We start from the raw sequence: 9,052 nt of genomic DNA, 5'->3' as shown, positions 1-9,052 counted from the left end.
CTTATCTTGTTCTGTCCCATAAACCTAATATTTTTCTATTTACTGTGTACATATACAAACCTAACAAATGCTCTTAACTATTCCTCTCCTGATAAATGTGTTGACTGTGGGTTTGCATTCAGTAAGTCAAAGGAATAATTTGTGTATCAAGTAGCAATATTACCCTGGTCCCAACTTAATTCTGCGTCACAAAACCTTAACAGGAGATATAATAGGAAAATATGTTTTGTCACTATTGAAAATGTGTGTGATTTTTAGATTTTAAAATAGTATATATCTTTAAAAATATATCTTATGCTAAAGAAATTGCAGAACCTTAAAAACATAAATATGCTTAAAACGAAAAGAGTTATAGGGCGATTGTCCTGGGGCACAGATGGAGGGAGCCACGGTTCGGCTGCTGTGTGGCAGCCCACTGTTAAGAAGAAACTTCCCAATTTGCCTGTCTTCCTGGAAAAATCCTCCTGATGTCTTAAAATCTTCCCAGCTTTGAGAAGCTGGACTCAAAGCAACAAATAATGGCCTACCCTATGCCCCTCTGCAAACATTTACAGATGAAGAGAGGATGATAAAGAGCACGGTTAAAAAATTGTCCAGGAACAAATTGCTCCTTTGGTTTCAAAAATGGATGAAAATTCAAAAATGGAAAAATCAGTAATACGAGGATTATTTCAACAAGGGTTGATGGGTATTGAAATTGACACAAAATATGGAGGAACAGGAGCTTCATTTTTTCCTCTATCCTAGTGATAGAGGAATTAGCCAAAGTTGATGCGTCTTTGGCTCTGGTATGTGACATCCAGAACACAGTAATTAGCCAAAGTTGATGCATCTGTGGTCTGGTATGTGACATTCAGAACACAGTAATTAGGAAAATATGGAACAGAAGAACAGAAGGCTATTTGCCCAAGCTAGCTACGGAACAAATGGGAAGTTTCTGCCTTTCAGAGGCTGGAGCAGGTAGCAATTCATTTGCTTTGAAGACCAAACCTGATAAAAAGGGAAATTATTATGTCATCAATGGGTCAAAGATGTGGATTAGCAATGGCAAGGATGCCAAGCTCTTCATGGTGATGGAAAATGTAGACCTTACTCTTGGGTATACAGGAATTACCTGCTTCTTGGTAGATTGTCATACTGAGGGCCTTCATATAGGAAAACCATAGAACAAAATGGGAAGCAGAGCTTCTTTTACTTGCCCATTAACATTTGAAAATGTCAAGGTTCCAGAAGCCAGTATCCTGGGACAAATTGGACAGGGCTATAAGTAAACCATTGGGGGTCTTAATGAAAGTAGAATAGGAATGGCTGCACAGATGCTGGGACTGGCTCAAGGATGTTTTGACTACACTATTCCATATATTAAAGAAAGGGAACAGTTTGGCAAAAGAATATTTGATTTTCAGGGATGCCAACACCAAGTGGCTCACATGGCCACCCAGCTAGAAGCTGCAAGATTACTCACATACAACGCTGCAAGGCTTTTAGAAGCTGGAAGGCCATTCATTAAAGAATCTATGGCCAAGTACTATGCATCAGAGATTGAGGGCCTAATAACTGGCAAATGTATCAAGTGGATGGGAGGAGTAGGCTACACCAAAAATTACCCTGTGGAAAAATACTTCCGAGATGTGAAGATTGGTACAATATATGAAGGAACTTCAAACATCTAGCCGAACACCATCCCAAAGCGCATTGATTCAGAATACTGACAGCCATGGGAGTGGGACCCCTCCCTGGTGTCACTGGTGTAAAATTTTAAACTATTGTGCCTTGTTGGGGGCTGTGTTGAATGATTTTATTTAGGCCCTTCACCTTGGATCTGGAGGTAGACCTTTCCTCTTTCCTCTTTCCAATCTGCTTAACTTAGACGCAGAAGATCATTTTTAAAATTTGGAAAGAAATGCATCCATATTTTCTCCAAAACTACTTTTAAAACTCTATATGCATTATCATTCTAGCTTCAGGGTATACAGAATTTCACTCTGTTAGAATTTGGAAAAGTAAAGACAATATAAGTGTTTCTTGCAGACATGGCTATTTTATATTCTTGTCATTGTGCATCAGTCAGAGAGATGTTTGTGCTAGTTGGCAATTCTATAGAAGAAACAGATTCAATTCTAAGTTACTAAACTAGGTGAAACTGATAAAAATTTATTTAGAAAAATCTAAAAGTTTTAGTTCTGAATATCTGAAAATGAGTGGATTATATAATCGAAGAAAACATTTCAACAAAGGAAAGCCATATAATTTGTTACTATAATTTACCAGTATGAAAGGTGCATTTCATTATGATTTCAGTAGATCATTTTAAAAACAAGTCTCTACGTTAGTTTTCAAGAATGAAGTTTAAATAATTTGGTTTAATAATTAGAATATACTCAATATTATAATATTCATTTCATCAATGATACAGTATTTTTCCGTCTTTAAATTGAATACTGTTTTCTCAAACTTAGTTATTGAGCCTTATCATGAATAGTAATTCAGAAATAATATTTTGGTTCAGTGATTCTCAGGAGGGGATGTCTTTTCCCCATAAAGGAGTGTATTAAAATCTCGTAAGGAATGAGGAATAGAAGGGAGCTGTAGAGTTCAAAAAGCATATTTGGTAATATAAAAAATGACGTTTCTGGGAAGGCAAAAATAAATCTGTTGTTTTACAGTCAAATTATGGAAAGGCAAAGTTCAGCAAATATACGGCTGGTGATGCCATTTCTTCAGTATCAGGGATTCTCAATCAGGAGAAGAGACCTTGTAGGGTAAAAATCCTCAGTCCCCTCAGGAGGGAGGAGGACACTGAAGGGTGTTTTATATTTTCTGGAAGGGGGCACGGGTTAGAGATGTTGGAAAATGTTTCAAGGCTCATAGAGTTGCTTAAAGTAATCACTGCTGTCAAAGGGGAAGCACTTTAATGAAAGAATAATGTTTATTAAGAAAACGACATTTTCAAAGTAATTTTGCTTTGCACACTCATGTTCATCGAATTGGATTAATTTCTATAATGGATACTGTAGTTAAATATTCAGAACTGTGTAAATACAATTGAGATAGGAATTACATTAAAATATTAGGAAGAAATATGGACAAATTTATTCCTTAGATTAAAAAAGATAAAGTCTACTTGATTTTCAGATAGGGAGCTGATGGAAGCCAGTCATTCAGTGTTTTAGAATAAAAAGACAGTGATCTGATAAGGAAAGTAGGAGATGGAGGAAATGCCCTAAAGGGGGGCTTGGACATCTTTAATTTCTGTGATTATATGAGAGAGCTGGGCTTTTCAGATAATGGAATAGAAGCCAATGTTAGTAAAAAGAATCCCAGCTTCCTCCTGTAGAGTTACAAACACGTGAAACTACAATAAGCCTCCTTCAGATTAGCAGCATGAGAGAGGCTCCCGTGTACATCTAGACTGTGAATTTATAGTTCATATTGATACAGCTCTAATTGTGTGTATATTTTTTGTGCAGGTTCACAAATAACAGTTGAAAACTATGTATTGTAGTTAATATCTGTACCTGCCTTCTTCTATTAGTGAATTGTGTTATTGTACCATTTACCAAAGAGGATGTTGTGGGTTTCCCACATAGTTCTTCCATTATAGCTTTTCTTAATAACCATGACTTTGGGGGTCTTGAGTTTGTGTCTAGTGGAGGACAAGCTTGTTTACCTCCTGAAGCTTGTCATTACTGTTTGTTAATTTGAGGATAGGGCTGTCATGGGGCTCAGAAGGAAGAGACTTGAACACAAGCAACAAGTTGTATTTGTGTGGTAGAGCTGGACTCAACCCAACTGCCAAGTTAGTATTGTTAGACATTTCACTTTACAACACAAAAATGAATCGGTGTCAAAGATTTTAGAATTATGGAAAGCTAAATCTATAAAGAGTTTAGAGAACCATCCAGCCAACTCTCTCATTTTAAGAGTGAATGATTCATATAGCCCAGAATACTTGCCCAAGGTCATCCATCCAGGGCCAAAGATAAGACAAGGATCCAAATGTACTAGCTCCCAATTCAGTGCTCTTCCTACTGTTTACTACTGTCTCTGTTCAACAAATTTTGGATTTCCTCCTTGTTATGTCTCAATACTCTTATTGATTTATTTTAAGTTTAACTGATAAAAAATTAACACTTCAGAAGTGTTAAGATTGATCAGTGTCATTACTTACATATTTTAATCACCTGCCAAACACACTGGCTCTGCTAGGATGTAACTGGTATGTCAAATGTAAAGATTATTGTGTGTGACCACTTGGTTTTATGATTATGATGTGTTTTAGTAAATGCACTAGTTATATCCTTGCTGATGTATTTTTGCTGATCTTTCTTTTTTTTTTATTAGCAAATCTCATTTTTAATTCCAATCACACATACCCATCATTTTGGCATTCAGTGCTACATATATATTTTACATAAAAATCCCATTTCTTGAAGAGGATGAACAAATCCTTACATGCCTCTGGTAATATCATTTTCCACTAAAAGTTTGATGTCTTTTAAAGAACATTATTTTCCACTTGTTAAAAAAAATATATCTTTCAAAGTACTTTAAAAATACAAAAATTTTACATGTGTTAAGATGTTATAATTTATAGGGTTAAATAAATGCAGTGTACTCTTCAAAAAAACAGTTAAAAAAAAACTTTAAAACTATTATAAGGAGAGAGGGCATTTTATAACAGCAAAGTCAGAAATTCCCCATCACTCAGATAATTTAAATTTATCCTAGGCACATAATAATGCAGCTCAAAACAACCTTAACAAAAACAGCCAAAACTTCTACTATCCCCTCCCCCTTCACTCGTATGTCCTAACAACTAAACTTTAACAAAAGGAGGGAAGGAAAAAGATCACGATCTCACAGTCCCAGAATTTTCCATTTCCCCCAAACTTAAAAGCCAACAGTAGCCATAAAAAAGTGAGAAAGTGAGGGGTTCTATATGAAGTTACAGATTAAACTGAATGACAGATGTAAAAAATAAACTGAAAAGTTTAACAATGCTTAAAATGAAATCTGCTTATTACAAAGGACAGACTTTAAAAACGTTTATCATCATTTTAGCTTCATCCTTATGAAGCAACCAAGTTAAAACAATGAAAACAATGACATTATATTTTTCCTTATTAAACTCCTGATCATTGTTGACTCCCATCCATTTCTAGTATTCAAATAATGATCTAAACACAGCTCAGATAGAAATAATGTACTTACATTGGCACAACAGGAGACGTCCCAATATTTTATATTTGAAATAACCATTTTTAATAAGCTTATTAAGAATTTTAAAACTAATGTTCACATTTTCAATTCAACAAGTCTGTGGGTTAGTTTGCTTTTTGGTTTGTTTGTTGGTTTTGGGGTGGAGGCATCAATAAGCAGCTTTTTATAGAAGGACTGAAAGAATTAAATAGAAGGCACAGTAGCACTGTAAAGCTTTTTCAGATCATGGTAATCTTTTTGTGTGTATATATGGAACCCAAACTTTCTTTTTTGTTGTTAAAAATGTCTGATGAACAATCAGAAAATCCTTATTTGTCCTCTTTCCCTTTGGTTTTTCTGTATACCATCTCTCGAAAACTGGCCAGAATCTTGTTTTCTCTCTTTCGTCTCTCTTCTTGGTTAAAGGATGCAAGGGCTCTCTTCTCATCAGCACTATAGATCTGGTTTTCTTTTCGCAGTCGCACAGCCTCCATTCGGCGATGCCTGCTACCACTCATTACGTAACCCGAGCATTCAAATGATGCAATTTCTTCACTTGTCAAGCCAATTTCACCTCTTCGTGGGATACGTTTTCCAGCTTTTACATATTCAGCCATAGCTGCACCTTCACCAGGTAACAGAGCATGGCCATAGTTCAAAGGTTTATCATCTTGAGAGGCAAGTGTTTTGGGAGCCTCTGGACCAATCAAATCTGAGGGTTCTTCAGGCTTTGATCGATCCTTCCAGGGATTTTCCAGAAACTCTTCTTGGGACTCTTTAGAACATGAATCACTGGAATCTTTTCTGCTCTTCTTAGACTTATTTTTCTTATATTTCTTCGATCTGCGTTTCTTCTTCTTTTCCTTTTTCTTGGCTTTCTTTGCTCTCCTTTTTGTATCTTCATCACTGGAGGCTGTTTCAGAATCAGAGTCACTGTCACTATCATCAGAATACTTCGTGTGTTTTCTTTTAGATGACTTTTTCTTCCTCCTTTTCTTAGACCTTTCTTTTGAATGACTAGACTTCTTTTCTTCTTCTGAAGTAGAAGCTGAAGTGGTGCTTTTCTTTGGCTCTTCGTCCTCTGCTGGTGTATGTTCATCAGAGTCTGATTCTGGATTCTTTGGAGAAAGTCCCCATACTTCAGGAGCTCCTAATTCTCCAATCCTCTCTCTCTCACTTAATCTCTTCTGCCGCAGGCTCTCTTCCCTCTCCTTGTCCAGGAGGCTAGGCCATGGCTTGTCGCTCCCGCAGGGGCGTGAGTAGCCACCATAATAGGCGGACGAGAAGGCAGAAGCGAAAGGGGCGCCCCGCGGCGCGGAGGGCCGCTCTCGAGAGCGTGACCGCGAGCGGGAGCGGTAGGACTGGTTTTGGGAGCCTTGGCTGGGGCCACTCAGTTGATGGCTAAGGCCATTCCGGTCCCCGGACCGAAAGCAAGAGTGCGAGCGAGAGCGGCGGCCCCGCGGGGAGCGAGAGGTTTTGCTGGGCTTAGGGCTCTTCGACGAACTGCGACGCTTCCCCCCGGAGCCCGAGACCTCCCACTCCGGGCTGCGGGAGCCAGACACCGGATCCATAGCTGTTGCTGGGTCCCCGAAGCTGTGGGAGAAGGGGGCGCTCTCGCGAGCTGGGAGGATCTCCGTTGCCTTGACTCCCAGGACCAGCAGCCGCGACACAAACCCGAGCCCGAGAAAACCTTGGAAACAGTTCCGAGTACGTCGGCAAATTCCTTCCCCGGACCTAGGCGGTCCTGCCAATGGGACGGGATGTGTGTATCCGTATCTGATCTTTCATAAAGTGAAACTTTTGTTGTAATGGTACATATCAGACTGTAATCAATGTTACAAAATCAGCATTCTATGGAGAATGAAAAAATAAAGCACTAACTGGAAACAAAAAAGAATTATAGAGCACTCCTGCTGCAGTATTTTATGACATATTTTGGAAAACCAGAAGCAGAGTCAGAATCAACTTTGAAGACTAAGAGAGAGAAAGCTTAGATTTTCAGAAGAACATATAGCCTACATCCTCCAATCCCCTCATTTTAATGCTAAAAATAAGGAAATGATCCTGATCCTAAATTGCTATGGTCATGATGCTGGACCCTGACATACATGCCAATCTTCCAAGAGTCAACAAAGTCAATAAAACTTCTTAAAGTGTTAAAAGTGTTCAAATATTTTAGACTTGGTCTGACATTGGTATACTTATTTTGAATTTGGCTTTGATAAATTCATATTAAGTTTAAAAGACAATTATTTAGTTAAGTGGTACAAAAGAAATCAACAATGATTAGTTTTTAAAAAGAAGGAAGGGAAACTGTTCTTTTGTTATTACATCTGAAATATATGGCAAATACGTAAGTCTGGTACTTTAATAACGTTCTACCCTGATGTGAATTTCTTCACTTTCAATAGCACTTTACTATGTCATCTTTAAAATGAACATAAAATAAAATAGAAAGCAAGTTTTACAGGAGATCACAACATATTCCCATGAGACTCCAAATCCACATAGGCTACTGAAACACCTAAAACAAGTAAGAAAATAGAGAAAAATAAAAGGCACTCCACAAGTAGGCGATGATCTTGAACCAAATTGAAGCCCTCTGGGAGGCCTATACTAAAAATTAAATATTAAGCAATAATTTAAAATGAAGTTTGGCTCCATTTGATTCTGATGTATTATTTCAAGTTTATTCCTCTTTTTCTAAATTGAATGTTCTTGATTCTATCATTACAGCTAATTCAATTAGTAAACCTAAAGTCAGGTAGTAAAGAGATACATGTAAGGGATGTTAAGTAGAAAAAAAAAATTTGGTTGAATTGTTCATGGAAAAGCAGTATTAGTTGAAAGCCTTTTATTCTATGATGAAATTTGGTGGGCTTAAAATTAATCCTAGCAGAAATCTGTTTCCTACAGAGATCTCCTCAGAACCATATACCCAGTATATAAATCCTCAAGAGCAACATCTAATAATTCAATTTTAAAAAAACAAAAAACAGAACAAAGCAAAGCACAACACTGTAATATCTACTTTCAATCCAGCCATTATGGCCAAAAGAGGATGGGCCAGTTTTCCATCCTAAAATCAGCAAAATAGAAGGAAAGAAATATGAGTGTGTCTGTGTGTGAGTGTGTGATACAAACTTTGCACTGCAAAGATTGAAAGTTAAGCAACTCTAAACATAATTAAGAATTATATCTGCTATGATTCAAGTCATTTACACACCAACGGATATTCAGAAATCAATATTGGCAGTGCACAGACTTAAAACACATGAACAGACATGAGAAAAGAAGGAGCAAAACACCAACATCATCCCAAACAGTCCGCAGTAACCTCTGTCTAGGAGGAGTAAAAAAGAGACTGATAATCAACACTAAAAAACAATTGTAGTTATAATGGCTATATATGTAGCAATTTGATTAAATGTAGGTCTATATTATTCTTTATGAATGTACAGAAAATTTTGAATTTTGTTGATTCAGAGGTCCTTTATTTTGGTATACTTTTCCATGATGTAAATATTTATAATAATCCAAATATTTAATTCTACACTTATCATGAGTGAATAGATACATATTTATTTATATGATTTAGGTTTACCTTTCCTATCAAAAAGTAATCATCTTAAGGGAAAAAACTCTCCTATTCATCTTGTTTTAGTACTTAGTAAAATGTCTGACATATATAGTATGTGTTAAGTGAATGTGAAATATTAATGGAATCCATTATATAATACAAGATTGTATAACATACTTATATCCATTTTACATAAATCATTACCTAATATGGAATCTGTTCTTTTCACCTAATCAATTTTTTTCATAAATAAAAAGAAGTAAGCATCAT

General features: G+C 36.6%; 2 pseudogenes; one reads left to right on the top strand and one right to left on the bottom strand.

Moving 5' to 3' along the window:
• Positions 1 to 376: 376 nt before the first annotated feature.
• Positions 377 to 1,712, top strand: LOC114902248 (annotated as a pseudogene).
• Positions 1,713 to 5,531: 3,819 nt separating this feature from the next.
• On the bottom strand, positions 5,532 to 6,773 carry LOC114902899 (annotated as a pseudogene).
• Between the last annotated feature and the right edge of the window lie 2,279 nt (positions 6,774 to 9,052).

The sequence above is a fragment of the Monodon monoceros genome, unplaced genomic scaffold (genome assembly GCF_005190385.1).
Source record: "Monodon monoceros isolate NGI ecotype Baffin Bay Population unplaced genomic scaffold, NGI_Narwhal_1 Super_Scaffold_20, whole genome shotgun sequence".
NCBI classification, from domain to species: Eukaryota; Metazoa; Chordata; class Mammalia; order Artiodactyla; family Monodontidae; genus Monodon; species Monodon monoceros.
The sequence above is the reverse complement of the archived record's forward strand: the minus strand, read 5'-3'. Positions and strand labels throughout refer to the sequence as shown.